Consider the following 15,621-nt stretch of genomic DNA (forward strand, 5'->3'; position numbering starts at 1 on the left):
CTGGGCAGGTGTGGGCAGTTGTGAATACATGGCTGTGTCTGTATGTTTGTTAACTGATTCCTGATGGCTGGGAGGAGAGGACCCACCCTGTCAGGGGCTGTCAGACCTCAGACCCTAAAACACCTGCTCCTTCCTGCCCCTCCTTAATTGTTTGAGGCAATTAAGGTCCACTCTTTATCCCAACCTACAGATTGGGGTCAGACCCCTAAGGCTGCCTGCTGTCTGGCAGACTTCAGCCCAACTGGGACCAAGCCCCCTCTGATTTGGCAGGTCAAGGTCAAGAGAGAATGAGGTCCACAGTCCTTCCAGGAGGGATCTGGGGTCTGTGCCCTGAGACAGTTCCCTCCCCTGAAGGAGTTTTATGTTGCAGGAAGTACTCACCCTTCTCTAGAGACCCAGCCTGCCAGGAGGAGGTGGGCATCATTCCAGGCCTGGTGCAGTGGTGGGAGCCTCAGTGGGGTCCGGGATGGAGCTGGGTGTGGAGGGGAAGGCCAGGACTGATGCTCCCCACTGAATCCCACCACAGCATCTTTGTGACAGAGGAAACTCAGGGACCAAGGTTAGTGCAGGGCATGATAGGAATGTCTAGTTCTACCTGGGATGAGGAGATGGGCCCCGGGAAGATGGCTTTCCTGGTCCCTGAGCCCACACACCCCATCCACTTTACAGGCTCTCCTGGGCCAGACTCTGTCCCAGCACACTTGGCTGCTTTAGTCCAGCTTAGTCCAGACCCATTTCACAGGGATTACTGGGGTGGCCAGTAAAGGCCCCCGCCCAGATAGGACAAGAGGAGCAGACCCCACTCCCAGACTCCATTTTCCTGTCACCTGCCTCCACCCACAGCGGGACACATGTGCACTCGTCACTGTGTTCCCCACGATGCTGGAAGTGTGGATTTGCAGACAGGGCTCCTTCATTGGCCCAGCCCTCTGCAGCTGCCCCAGGCCTTTGGATCCCCCCAGAGCACACCTACACTGCCAAATAAAGCCAGGCCAGGGGTTCTAAAGAGCCCCAGACAGGTTCTCAAGTCAGGGTTGAGGTTGGCCTCTGACACTAGCTAGCTGGGTGACCTTGGACAGGTGGCCCTCATTCCTTGAGCCTCCCACTAGAACCCTTGAAGTCAGCTTCTGGCCAGAGAATGCAATTCGTCTGATTCTGGGAGAGTGGGCCCAACTGAACTGGAGCTGGGTGGGAAGGGACAGGGAGGTCAAGACCAGAGCCTGGTGAGAAATGCAAAAATGACCCACATGTAAATCAATCAAGGTCAATGCCTTCACTTAGGACAAGTCACACCCAGGCACCCCAAAGAGTGCCCATGACTTGACCCCTGGGTATCTGCAAAGATAGGAGTGGCCTGGGCACCTGAAGGGGCATGGTGACATAATCTGCAGGGAACGGTCCAGCTGGAAGCCACCCCCCTCCTGTGAGCCCAGAGCCCTGTCCCTCAGTGAAGCTCAGTACTCTGTCCCAGATCACCCTACAGATGTCAGCATGTCATACCTCAAGCCAAGAGAGGAGTGCCTTTCAGTCTGGGGATGATGTGGCACAGATCCAGGAGGAGCTGACTGCTGCTTCCCCCCCCCCCCCCCGGGGACCACTGTGGACTCGGGAAGGGCCTGCAGGCCAGGCTCACAGGGCTCTTCCTTGCAAGAAATACCCCGGGGTGGCAGGGAGCCAGTCTTGGGCCCTGTCTCCAAGGATGCTGGGTAGGGTGACACCAGCTTGGGGGAGGGGTGTTTGTTCCCCAAGGTTGCCACAGGCCGGCAGCTGGGCCACTGGGGCCCGGGGGGAGACCCAGATGTTGTCCCTTTCAGCTCACTGCTTCCCAGAGTGTGAGCAGGGAGACAGGCGGCCATGAGCAGGAGAGGCCCTTCCTGATCACAGAGCAGTGAGGAGGGAGGGCGGGCCATCTGTTCCCCAGGCTGAGGGGCAGACTAGGCCTGGGGGGCGGCTTCCCAGGACCAGCAGACAGGGCCACCTTCTGGCCAGAAGTGGACTTCAGGGGTTCTAGTGGGAGGCTGAGTGGACCGCAGAGGAGCTGGATTCAGAACCCCACACAGAGAGTGAGCCTCAGAGGAACCCTGGCCTAGAAGGGAAGACCCCGTTGTGAGGCAGCTGGGGAGGGGCCGCCCCAGCCTGTAGGAGTGCACCCAAGATGCTCTAGCCCCGACCTGCCTGGCAGTTTCAAAGGCCTTTTTAGACCCTGGGCAGCAACAGAGGTCCCCACTGACTAGTCCCCCTCCCCCTCGGGGCACCTCACTTCCTGCCTCTGTACCTGAAGACAGTTCCCAGTCTGTCTCCAGGGAGGAAGCAGAGGAGTGGCAGTCACCCCCCATCAGCAGGCTCTTGCTGCTCATGGTTCCATTCTACACCATCCCCATCGGGGACACTTGACTCCGCCATTGAGCTCCACGATGGCTCCTTCCAGCCAATGCTGAAGCCACCCAAGCCCCTCTCATGTTACCACGAAGCACCAGAGCCCATCTGTCTCCCCACTGTCTTTCTTCATGGCTACACTTTGAAGGACATGTCCATGCCCCAGCCCACTTCCTCTTCCCCTCCTCATTGTTCAGTCCCATGGCTGTCCTGCAACTGTTGTCTGCAGCTCTGTGACTTCGCTGGTCCTCTGTCCTTTGAGATTCCCCCTCCCTGCTCCCAGGTGTGCCCATTCCCTGGCGTCCAACTCGGCACCCCTGGCTTCCCTGCAGTTTCCTCTGTCCACCTGGGTCTTGATGCTGGCCTTCTCCCTTCAAGAGTGGCAGAGGGTTGGGCCGTTGAGTACCAGGGCCCTGGCATCAGACACCTGGGTTTCAAGACTCCTGGTTACCTGCCAGCTAAGTGGTCCCTCACCCCTTGTGCCCTCATGTCCTCAGGCATGAGGATGTAACAGTGAAGTGACCTCCCAGGCCTGTGAGGGTTTGGAAGCACAGGCACAGGGCAACTCTTGCTCACAGAAGAGCCAGAGGATGCTCTGCCTACTGGGTCCTGGCACTGAGCTCTCAATGTGAGCAAGGGCCAGGGAAGCCTAAGGGTAAGGTTGAAGACCACTGCAGAGGGCCTCAAGCATCGGGGCTGACTTTGGAATCCCAGTGGTTTGAGGACACATCATGTGTAGCAGCATGTTGCTCCTCCCAGCAACAGGGTGGGCTGGCTTTGGGGGGCTGAGCACAGAACATCATGTTTTTCTCTGATGTTCCTGCTCCCAAGGAGATCAGATCCCCCAGCTCCAGCCACCCTCCCCTGAGCATCTCCTCCAGATCCCTGGGGCCTAAGGGGCGGGGGCTGGCAACAGATGGGTTAACCCCTAGCCTGGCTGGTGGAAGGACTGCTTCCTCACCATGCAAACCCTGGGCCCCCTGCCTCCCCTGAGCCCTCCAGCTGCACAGCCCTCCCCTCACATGCATCCCCCACCACTCCTCTGACTGAAGGGGACAGAGGGCTCCCCCAGGTGGCCAAATGTGCCACAGCTGGAAGCTGGGAGTCCTGTGAGGACCTGCTTCAAACATGTGGCCCCTTCAGCCCCATGAATACATCTACTTGGTCAGACCAGGTGTTCTGTTTGGGGATTTGGAAAATCAGGTCCCCTGGGCGCGCATTTGTGTTGGCAAGACACAAGCCAGGTGGGCTGCCCAGCAGTCTTACAGTATTCTTAGCAGGCTCAGGGACTGCTCGCAGCCATTCTAAATGCTGCAGGGTCTGGTCTAACAGGCTGTTATGTGTCATGGGTCTCAGAACACAGAGACATGCACAGCACAGAAGCCCTAATAGAAACCAAAACACAGTAAACTCTGTTGTGGACCATATGCCTTCACCTCGCTCCCGGTACTCCATTCTGCTTCATTTACTTCTCACAACAACTCAGGGGGCAGGCACTCACATTTCCCCATTCAGCAGATGAGGAAACCGAGGCTCAGAGGAGTTAAATCCCTTGTCTGAATCATGCCGCCAGGGGAAGGCTGAATTTTAAGTCAGATACACCTGACTTCTCACGAAAGGACACAGGACTCTTTTCACCTCAGGTGTGAACACAGCAGGTGTTCAGCCAGAGCAGTGGCCATGCCTGCAATCCCTGTGAATCAGGAAGCTGAGACAGGAGAATCCCAAGTTCAAGGCCAGCCTCAGCAATTTAGCGAAGCAACACAGCAACTTAGTGAGACCCTCTCAAAATACAAAATGAAGTTGGTGCTGTGGGCGCACACCTGTAATCCCAGTGGCTCGGGAGGATGAGGCAGGAGCATCACAAGTTGGAAGCCAGCCTCAGCAACAGGGAGGCGCTAAGCAATTCAGTGAGAACCTGTCTCCAAATAAAATATAAAATAGGGCTGGGATGTGGCTCAGTGGTTGAATGCCCCTGAATTCAATCCCTGGTACAAAATAAAATAAAATAAAAAATGAAAAGGACAGGGGATGCAGCTCAGTGGTAAAACACCTAAGGATTCCATGTCCAGTACAGGATCCCCCCCCCCAAAAAAAAAGACAAGTGCTCATCAGGAGGAGTGACAGCAGGCCAGTCAGACCAGCACAGTGAACACATACCTGCAAGAGAAAAAGAAGGAGAAAACCAGCTTCCCTCCCAGGTTCATACAGGCACCTACAGCAAGATGTGTGCAAGAAGACTTGGGCTGTGCCTGGGTATTAGTCCTTCTACACCACTCACACCTACACACCATTGAGTGCACGAATATTCAGAAATTCCCAGTGAGAGGCTGCAGCCCACCCTTGGTTTCCTGGTAGGCTGAGTCCCAGCATTCTCAGACCCAGCCAGGTTCTGTGTTCCTGGTAACAGTCACCACATGAGTAGGGGACAGATCCATGAATGTGGGCTCTCTCTCTTGCACACGCACACACACACATCTTCTCAACACAAAACCTGCTGGCCTCCTGAGCACACAGTCAGCCCACCGTGACAAGTATACCTGTGTCACCCCCTCCAAGAGGATCTCAAGAGAGATGGAAGGAGAACTGGCCCAGGAGCTGAAAATCCCTGCCGCCCCATTTTCACGTGGGCAGGATTAAGCTCCTGGGATCCAGACCCTGGGTTGCAGAGTATCCTTGGGTGGTGGCCTCCAGCTCTCCCAGGCTATGAAGCAGGTCTTCTGCCCTCCCACTTTGAAGGTTGGCCAAGGCATGAAATGCCCAGGATGACCACCAGGGGGCGTGTGAGCATTGTTAATCCATTCAGCCTGGTCTCCTAAAAAACTTCATTTAATTCATTTCTAAATATATATTAAGCACTCATTTTGTGCCAGGTGCTAGGACAGAAAAGAAAGATGAGGGAGGTGGTTAGGGCAAGGGAAGAGGTGTGTGCCTACAGTTTAGAGGGACTGGAAGGTAATGGGGTGGGGCTGGCAGAAAGGACTTGGTCAAAATAACAGCTAGAATGTACTGAGAACCAGCTGTGTTCTAAGATGTTCTAGATTTTTGGCATGCGTTAGTTAATTTAGTCAACGACTGTGGGCTAGATAATTCAGAATGTCTTCTATTGTTCTACTATTGTTATTAGAGTAAGGCAGACAGACTTGAGTTAAATCTCCTAGGATGTCACAGGATTATAAAGGACAGTACAGGATGTGTGTTAAGTACTCAGAACGCTGCCCAGTTTTTATCATCATCCCCAATTTTCAGATAGGGACATTCAGGCACAATTAGCATTTAATCATGGGCAGGTTGGTTCCAGACGGTGGGCCTACTCAGGCACCATGAGAAAACTGGGGCGGGCAGTCCCAGAGAGGGGACAAGATCTAGTTTGTTTTTCACACAGCTGCAGGGTGACCAGCCTGATGGCAAGGGGACTAGCTAGCTAAAGCTGTCATCATGGTCCAGCAGTGATCAGGATGGCAGTGGATGGAGAGAAGATAGATTTGAGACTCATCCAGGAGGCAACATGGGGGGTCTTGGGGGATTAGTTTCTTGCTAGAGTCCTGGGGAGGGAGGAGGCAGAAGCAGAGGATAGGGGAGAGTTAGGGGTGTGGGGGGCCCAGTATGTGGGCCCCAGACCTGCCCTCCAGCCTTGACCTGAGAGGTTCTACACTCCCAGGGCTGAAGATAAAGAAAGAGAAAGCTGCCCAATTCCTATGCCCATCTTTCCTGGATAGCCTCGGGATGGTGAGGACCAGGATCCCTCATACTCTGACTCTCTTCTGTTCAGGGCCTTGAGGATCAGGGATTCACCAGGATAGGCACCATAAGTGGCTCTCATCCCTCCTGACACTCTTGCCCATTGGTGAGTCCCTGAGACTCACCCACCCTTTGGGGGCGGCCACTCCGCCAGCATCAGGGTAATGATAACATACCCCCTGACCTTACTAACAATCATGTGGAAGCTTTACTTTCAAAAAGCCCTCTCCTCTACATTTAATCTTCAGAGTGACCTGAGAGATAGGCCCCCATTATCGGGTTTCCAACAGCGGAAGTCACATGGCAGGTAAGGAAGGGGCTTGCAGCACACAGCTGCCGAGCTGGTGCCTAGACCAACCCTCTTCCAGGTCTCTTTTTGCTGCAAATCATGGGCTCTTCCTTCCCTGCCCCACCCCACCCCCTGCACTATCGGGTCATTGGTGGCCATCTGGGAAGATGGAGGCATCTGTCCCTTTCGGATTAGGATCCCTGTGCAGGCCTGGGGGTGGGGCCGCACCGCGGCAGGGCTCAGTCACCAGTCCAGCACGGGCTGAACCTAGGCCCAGCTTCGGGCCCCACCGGGGTGGAGGGAGGAGGGGAACTAGCTGGGTGAGGCCCAGGGCCTCACGTAGGGTAGGGGCGGGGTGGTACGTGCCTGGCAGACAAGTGGGGACAAAGAGGGCGCCAGCACACCTGGCGGCCGGCAGCCCGCGCCCGCCAGCCCAGATTCAAAGTGGAGCTGAGGCTATGATTGGTGGCCCAGCCTGGAGCCCCACCCCTTCTCTCACCTCCCAGGCCGCGGGCAAAGAGCGTGGAGTTGAGAGGCCTGGCTGGGGATGAGCTCAGTTAATTCCTTCTCGTGATCCCTAACCCTGCAGGGACTCTGCCTGGCGGCGTGACCCCCGAGCTGCCAGGCTCCGGCCATCTCGTCACCCCTCCCTGGGCAGACCTTCAGCCCGCGGCCTTCTGCGCAAACTGGTCTTGCCCCAGCCCTCCTCTCGAGAACCCCCTATTCTCAGGCCGCTTTTCCAGTCCAGGCACCGCCTCGGGACAGCTTCCTGGGCCACTGTCACTTTCCACGTGGGCTCCCTGGCCCTCTCGTGCCCGTCGAGCCTCCGCACCACGCTGCGGCCCAGGCCCCGCGACCCGGCGCCACCACGAGTGCGGGGCGCCACCACGAGTGCGGGGCGCCGACGGCGGCGGCGCGGGCGGGCGGGGCTGCCGCGGGGGGCTCGGGTTTCGGCCGCGAGGGGCGGGGCGGGCGCGAGGACCCGAGGCCGCGGCCAATCGGGCCGGGTCCCGACTCCACCAGCCGCCAATCACGGCCTGGCCGGACCCCCCCGCCCGCCGCGTCCTTTGTTCCCGCTGGCCCCGGCGCCCGCCGCTGCCCCCCGGCTGCCGCAGGTCTCGGCCCGGCCACTTCCGGCCCGCGGCCCTGGCCGGGGGACTCCGCCCCGCCGCCTGGCACAGCCTGTTGGTGGCCTTGCACACTCGTGTGCTCGTGGCTGCCCAAGGGGCTCGGGAGGGCGGAGCCAAAGCCCCAGAAAAGGACTGTGGGGGACCTGGGCAGCGGTCCAGCCCGGGCCGCGGCTTCCCTGCCCTCACGCCAGCTTACTTTTGCTGGGCTGCCTCCCCTGCCTCGTGGATGCCGATCTGGCCTTGGGGACACAGCCTCTGCGAGGCCCCTGAGAGTCGCAGGTGCCTTCCTCCGGTTCTGTCCGGCAGCGAGCCGAGGAAGGACAGGGAGCCCCGTGCCTGGCAAGGCAGACCACAGCGCTCTCCCTGCTTGTCCATGCAAGGGACAGCAAGCAAGCGACAAGCCCGGTCCAAATGCTTCCCTGGACACACACACCTGCAGGCCCAGTCCTGATTCCAGTTGAGACCGAGTGGAGGCCCACTGAGTAAGAGCTGCAGTTTCCCACGATGTGAAATGGGAACATAGTCACTGTATTGGTGTCAGGTTTGGTTTGGTTTTTAATCCCAAGTCAGGCCTATGGTGAAGTCCAGAGTGACTGGTAAGGAGCTGGGCACGCCACGCAGTGCCCTCTGAGAGCCTGCTGGCTCCAGTTCCCAGATCCAGTGGACACTCCTGCTCTCCTTCCCCCTCGTTGAGATGCTCTCCCCCTTGACCCTGAGCTTCCACTCAGGACTCTGTCCTCAGCCTCCTTTTCCTTATTCCCTCTACCCTCTGGGAGTGCGGTGACTCTTCTGACTTTCCTGCCTCCCCTCGCCCCTGGGAGACTCCACAAAGGCCTTGAAACACCTCAAACTCAGAAGTCCTCACCAGCACCCCACCTGCCCAACTGCTCTGTTTCTGTGAAGGAATCACCACTGTCTAGGAGAGACCTGCCTGTCATTGCCCTGCCATGGCCCCACAAGCTCTGATGGAGTCTGGCTCTTAGACCCAACCTCTTCTCCCAGGGCCAATACCTTGGCTCGCTCTCTCTTACTTTTGGCCTGGTCTCTGCCTCCACAGTTCGCAGGGCCCACTGTTGAAAGGGTCCCTCTTCCTAATGCCCTCAGCATCCAGGCTCAGCTCCTGACCGACAGGGACTTGCCATCGAACCCTGCTTGTTTTCCTGTCTCAACCACAGGCACACAGGATTGCTTCAGTTAAAGCCCTGGAGGTAGGTTAGGCTAGTGAGTGGGTCCACCTGCCTAGGGCCCCCTAACAGAAGCAGTGCTGAGCTGGGGATGGGGAGGGAGCATCAGAAGAACAGCTGAGGCTGAGTGGGGAGCAGACTCACCCAGTAAACAGGCCCTACAGACAGGCACACAGGGTGAGACCTGGTTCTGAACTGGCCACTTTGTGACTTTGTCTTGGTTACTCACCCTCTCTGTTTCTCCTGGTGTCCCAGATGAGTTTAATATGGCAACTGGAGGAGAATTTAGGGCCAGAAATGGGCAGGGTCTGCCTCCTCTCCAGGGGATTCCCCCAGGGCCCCAGCTTCTAAATCACCTGGGGAAGGGGAGGGGCAGGGAATAAGATGGAGGAGCCAGTTGGGAGGCATTGGGGAGGAGGGAAGGGAGCTGAGGGGGAGGGGAGACACACAAAAGAGACCAGCTGCTGTTTGCACACAAACCCCAAGTTGATAATGAGTAGAGGGCAGGGGCTGCTGGGAAATGGCTTGGCAGAAGCCTCTGCCCAGGATGGTGCCCCTCCCTCTGCCACCTCCTCAGGGTTCCCAACCCACACCCAGGGTTCCCAACCCACCCCAGGGCAGCATCAAGGGAGGGCAAGAGGGCCCAGTCTGAGTGATGTGGCCCCGTAGCCCAAGGTAGCACCCATCCTGAGCACAGCCTCAAAGTCCACTGGAAGGGCTTGTGCCTAATGGAGCCCAAGGTCCCCCAAGCAGCTCCGAGCAGGCCCAGGTCCATCTCTGAGCTCCTGGTTGGAATTAAAGCACTTGGAGAGGATCTAAGAAGAGGGAGCCTCCTAGGGAAGAGGCCTGGGAGGGTCTTCTGCCCAGGCAGGACTCCCCCAAGCAAAGGGATGTGGGGAGGGCAGTAGGCTCCTCCTGCTTGTGCCTAGAACCCCAGTAATGCCAGGAGGGCTGCCTGTGGCCCATCGGACAGGATGCAGAGGAACGAGCCAAGCAAGACCAGTCGGCACCCAGGGTGTCAGCAGTGGGAACCCCACCACCCTCTGCTACGCCCACAGTGAGAGTCATGGAAGGGTTCCCCTCCTGTGGCCCCTGGGCCTGCTCTGCTCTGTGCCAGTGTCTCCTGACCCTGGGGGTCTGGCTGGCCTGTTGGCATCCCCCATGCCCACAGCCAGCTCCTGCCATGTGGGCTGTGGATGCAGCTGACAGGCCTGCGTGTACACAAGCACGTGCTCTCCCTGCTGCGTGTGCCAGCCTAGCAACCAGGAGGGGCTGGCAGCTCCTGTCATCCCTGCCAACACCTGCTCCAGGAGAGGGGCGGCCTAATGGTGAGACCAGAGGACAGGGCTGAGGCAAATGAACAGTGTAGGGCCTTGGGCTTCTGGGCCCATCCCCAAGAAACCAGGGGCTGAGGTTTGTAGGGAAAAAACCTAGGGGAGACGGGTGGAGCAGGAGACCTGGGCAGGGCCCGGCAGGGCAGTGGCATGGTTACTGTGGATGCCCTGTTAGCACTTTGTCCTTCCCTGTCACGGCTGGAATGAGACTAGGTGCAGACAGGGGTCCAGGGATGTGGGGGTGCTGGCAAAGGCTTGGAGGGGCAATAGGGGTGCAAGATCAGAGGTGTATGAAGGGGACTGACTGAAGGGACTTGAACACCCAAGTGAATGGGCAGCGTGTCCTGGAGTCAGTGGGAGCCATAGAAGATGCTGTCAGGAAGCAGTTGGTGGACAGGGCAGTAGAATGACCACAGCCACAGTGCAGTGAGAGGAAGGGAGGGCTTCTGGGTGCAGGGATCGGCAGCCCTAGTGCAGGCAATACTGAGGCCCAGGAGTCACACAGGTTGGGTTCCAACCCTGACAGTGACCCTTTCTGAGCCTTGGCTACCTCTGCTGTTTTGGGGCAATATGATGACCTTCTGTAGAGTGGTGACTTTGCAGTCAGAGTCAGGGCAAGGTGTGTCCTTGAGTCCAAGCAGGGTTCCAGGTGGTGGAGGGAGGGCCTTGGCCTGAGCAGCAGGTGCTAGGGCTGCAACTGAGGCTACTGGAGCAATGGTGGGCAGAGGCAGGCCACTTCAGGCACTTCCAGAGCCCCCCTGAAAGGCCTGGGCACCCTGGAGAAAAGCTCCCCCTCCAGATTCCAGGTGGCAGCAGGACTTGATATCAAGAGGATGTCGGAGGGTAGAAAGGTAAAGCCGTGCCTCCCCGCTCCTGGGCGAGTGCGCAGGCGCGTGCCTTGTTACTGAGCTCTGTAAGCACATGCGCAGGAGGCGTTCCCTAGGCTTGATTTCATAAGTAAGGACTTAAGGGGCACTGGGCCTAAGGATGGCAAGTGCCCTCTAAGATCCCTGTGATGGTGCTGAGGATGCCAGCTTGGTGCCACCCAGTGAGGGGACCAGGCTGGCGGGGGCCCAAGGCCTTTCCCCGCCCACCCTTCCAGCCACAGAGGAGGCATTGATGGCACAGAGGTGCCCAGAGGCTGCTGCAGCTGGCGTGGCATGGGCACCGCCAGGCCTTGGGAGGGGGAGTCAGGGTGATGTGGCCCCCAGGTCACCATTGGGCAGGCTTCAGGACCTAGGTGTGTCCTTCTGGTCAGCACCGATGCCCTGGTCAGCACCGATGCCCTGGGCATCCTGGCTGGTCCTCACGTGCTTCTGGGCTGCAGGCGGGGGTGCCTGAGTCAGCACCCACACACCTCTGATAGGAGAACCATTTGCTTCCTTCCCAGGGTGTTGGCAGGAGACAGAGGGTGCGTGTTCACCCTCAGTGGACCTCCACCCTGCCCAGATGTCTTCAGTGTCGCTTCTGTTACCAGGCAGAATCGGGTCACCTGTGCCAGCAGACCCACCCCTTTGGCTCAGCTTCCCACCACTGAATTCCAGGGACCCCAGTGCTCACACCTCTCCCTCAGATTCTGTGCTGTCCACTCCCTCCATCCCATGGCCCCCACTTCTTCTCTCAGCTTGCCTGCCTGTTCAGGGCTGGACCTGCCCCTCAGCCTGGGCTCCAGATCTCCTCCAGCCCTCTACCTCTATTGAGCTTTTGGGCATTGCTCCAGGTTATGTTAAGACCCCCTAGGTTCCCCCTGCATGATATGGGCCTCTCCAGTGCGGCTACCACTTCAATGAGCATGCTAGTTACGGCTTTCACAAGCAAAGTTCCTTAGAGGATGGAAACACGTTCAGTTTTTCCTCCCTTTCTGGTAGGCCCTGAACAGACACCACAGTGGACTGTGGACAACTCCGCCCCACCAGCCTCCCTCTGGCTTCCACATGAGCTGCCCCCCAATGCAGGCTCAGGTAATGAGGCCCTGAAACGTTCCCAGCAAGCCCTGGAAGCTCCATTCACACCCCGCAGGGCTGACCCCTGCCCACACTCACACAATGCACACCCACGCACACACACAGAAGCACGTGCATACCACACTTGAACAAGCAGAGGACCTCAGATTCAGACTTGAGTATGTAAACACACCCGCTACACGGACACGTGCAGACACGGGCATACACACACACACACACACACACACACACACGTACGTGCACCACACACACGCACGCACACACACACGTGCACCACGGCACCTAACCCGGCATCCTTAGACACACCTGCACACACTCACCCACTCTTCTACAGGAGAACGCTCACTGGTACATCGCACCTGGCCCACATGGGTGGCACACAGGTTGATGAGCCCCACGGCTGCATCTCTTCCCTCAAGGAGCCCCCAAGCCAGCAGAGGGCGCCCGAGGCTCCTTTCCACCAGACCAGCCACCATGGTGTGGAAGAGCACGTGGTGGCCACCTGCTCACCCAAGCCAGGTCCCCTTTGTTCCCCAGGTCCCAGGATGAGGTGACCACGCCTGGGGATCGCCCTGCAGCAGAGTCCTGCAAGCTCTGCTCACCTGTGCTGGTCTCAGCCCAGAAAATGAGCCTGGGACCCCATGGGGCAATGAGAAGACCCAGGTTTCAGGCAGGTGCCCAACATGGAGGACTATTCCCCCCCAGGACTGTGTTGCCCCCAGGGCCCTGCAAGCCCCGACCCCTCAGGAACCTCCACCCAAGGTCAGACTCGGGGAATTGCGCTTCCCATTTCCTCTTCTTCCAAGAGTTTGAAAAAGAGCCATCCCCTGGGAGGGACTCCTCCCACACTGAAATAGGAGGGAGGACCCCACAAACACCATCATTCCCCCCCACTAGTGCCCAGCCCTCTGAACCCGTGGCTGCTGATGGGGTGTCCACCCCACCTCACTGCTGACCTGAGTCCTGGAGATTATGCAGAACAGTAATTCCCGACACACCTACTTCTTACAAGAGCCTGGGGCAAGTGATTGAGCCTTCTGAGACTCCCCTTTCTCGCCTGTGAACTGGCACCCTTGACAGCCCCCTCTTGCAGGTGGCCTCGACAAGGCAGGGGTGTGGAGCTCTGGTTTGGGTCCCCAGTGAGTGGAAATTGACTGCTGTCCCTGGTGTGATTCCTGTGTACTAGTCCTTTTCAGGATTTGGACCCCAGCAGAGACTCATGCATCCTGTGGTCACTAGACCCTGGTATGTGAAGGAGGTGGGGTGGGCAGCCAGGAATGCCACATGTGTAACATCAGCAAACAGCCAGCCTCAGAGAGATCCTGGCCAGACACTGGCCTTGTTTTCCAACTGATTTGTTTCTCTGGGACTTGAGTTTCTATTCCTGGTAGGCCGAGCTCTCAACTCTGCCTTGGCGGATTATGGTTCCTCCTCCTTCAACTGGGGAATAAACTGTCCCTCCCCATTCACCAGCACGCCACACCCCCTTCCCAGCTGTCCCCCCATAATGAGGCGCTTTGTAGCTGGGGGGGGGGTGCCTTTACCTCCTCTACTCCTCCAGCTCAGTCAGACCAAGGTTGAGGGTCTGCCCTCCCAAGGGTGGGTCCTCAGTCGCCCCCCCTGGACCCCTTGCTCAGTGGTCCCTGTGCCTGGGGCTCCAGGCAGATAGCTGCTGGCTGCTCTCATCATTAGCAGCCCCGCCTCACTCCAAGTGAATTAGCTGGTCCTCAGGGAACAGACGCTGGGGCCTGCAGGCTTCTGGCTCTGGCCAATGATTCATTCACCACAACCTCACCCCCACCAGAGGCCAGTGGCACCCCTGCCCCCAGCCCACCGGCCTGCCTGGCAGTCAGGCAGCAAGAGTCTGGTGCCCAGAATGGCTCTGGCTGCTAGTCCACCTGCCCCAGCATCTGATTAATCAGGCCGCTGGCCCCCGCCCCCCCCATCCCTCCCTTGTGCAGGGCTGGTCACTCTCAGTCTCTGTCTGGCCTACCCTGCCAGGCTGTCTCTCCTGTTCCCCTAGTCCCCTGGCACCTTGAATGGCCCAAAGGAAGCCCCTTGTCCTCCCGCCCCCGCTGTGTCTTCCTGCCCCCCTGCACTGGAGCCCTGGGAACCACTAACTGGTCTTAATGAGAAACAGGGCTGCTGGGCGGAGGCAGGCTCAGGCTTATCTCCTGGGGTCTAGTCCCTGCCGGCCTCCAGCATGGTTGAGAGGCAACCCCTTAGTCTATGCCGCACAGGCCCCTAGGAATCTGCCACGCTCCCTTGAATGACCCTCTCTTCATTTTCATTTACTAAGTAGGAGATGGGTAGGGTAAGAATATGTTGGGAGAGAGGGAGTAAACCCCCTTTCCCCCATAGCAAAGTGGCTTCTCTTCTTTTTTTTTTTTTTTTTTTGAAAATTTTCTTAATATTTATTTTTCAGTTTTCAGCGGACACAACATCTTTGTTTGTATGTGGTGCTGAGGATCGAACCCGGGCCGCACGCATGCCAGGCAAGCGCGCTACCGCTTGAGCCACATCCCCAGCCCAAAGTGGCTTCTCTTCATCAGCTCCTGTGACTCACACTATGGCTTAGAAGCTGCCCTACGGCAGCTAGAGTGCAGCCTCCATTTATGGAGGCTGGAAGACCTAATTCCAAACCCTGGCCCTTGCCCTTGAGCTCTTGTCTCTGAGCCACAAGGTCTTCATGATCATGGAGCTGATCCCCCTCCCCTAGCTTGGCTCTGCGGACTGGGGTGCTTATCTTGTGCAGGGAATGCAGGATGTAGAGAGACCATGCCAGTGGCGGCCTCGGCTCTTTCTGGGCCTCCTTACACATGTGTGCAATTTCCCCTGTATTGTTCTATAATCCTTGATGTGTTGTTCTGTAATTGGTCTCAAATGGCTTCATCCTAATAAACAGCATCTGCAGAGCAGTTTACAGTTTGCAAAATGCTTCGTCCCCCTCCCGTTCCCACCTTTGACAAAAGAAACTGAGGCTCAGAGAGGTTATCAATTTCTCTAAGACCACACAGTGCAGAGAAAGCAGAGCTCACCCATCCCCAGCTTGTGAGGCCTGCTGGTCTCCCCATCCACTGTGTCCCCAGGTCCAGGCAGGGGAGTGCAGGGCAGGAGGGGCCTCCCAGAAGGCAAGGAGGCTCCTGGGATGTGAAGGCAATGTGGGGGGCACCTCTCACTCATCACAGCTTGGGTTCGAAAGGAGCAGGCTGCCAGTGAGACCCAGGTGGGTGTGTGAGTGTGTGTTCTGGGTTGTGCAGGGTTAGGGCTGAGACCAGATGATCCCAAAGGGCAATTAGAGAGGGATTGTGCCTGCCATGGAGGGATGTGGGACTAGGTTAGCTCCACACGCCCTTTCAGTTTGAGCTTAGGTGACTCAGAAACTTCTAGGAAATCACTGGACTAAATGAAATGCCTCCACCTGAGCCAAGGTTCCACTGAAGTTGCCTGTCGTCGGCTTGCCTGCTTGGCCTGTTTTGCTGTTCTTTCTTGGTGGTGTTCAGCAAAGGGGCATCAGGAAGGTGCTTGGACTTTCCCAGCCACACAGTAAGTGAACATGGGGATGAAGACGGCAAAGCAAGGGGCAAGAAGGGACAGGACAGA

At 57.8% G+C, this 15,621-nt stretch overlaps 1 long non-coding RNA gene across 1 annotated transcript; it reads left to right on the plus strand.

Moving 5' to 3' along the window:
- The first annotated feature begins 11,331 nt into the window (after positions 1 to 11,331).
- LOC144365665 (uncharacterized) lies at positions 11,332 to 14,936 on the plus strand. The gene is made up of 2 exons (XR_013424392.1): positions 11,332 to 13,263; positions 14,444 to 14,936. It is a non-coding gene; the product is annotated as an uncharacterized LOC144365665 (long non-coding RNA).
- Positions 14,937 to 15,621: the final 685 nt, after the last annotated feature.

This window comes from Ictidomys tridecemlineatus, chromosome 7 (assembly GCF_052094955.1).
Source record: "Ictidomys tridecemlineatus isolate mIctTri1 chromosome 7, mIctTri1.hap1, whole genome shotgun sequence".
NCBI lineage: Eukaryota > Metazoa > Chordata > Mammalia > Rodentia > Sciuridae > Ictidomys > Ictidomys tridecemlineatus.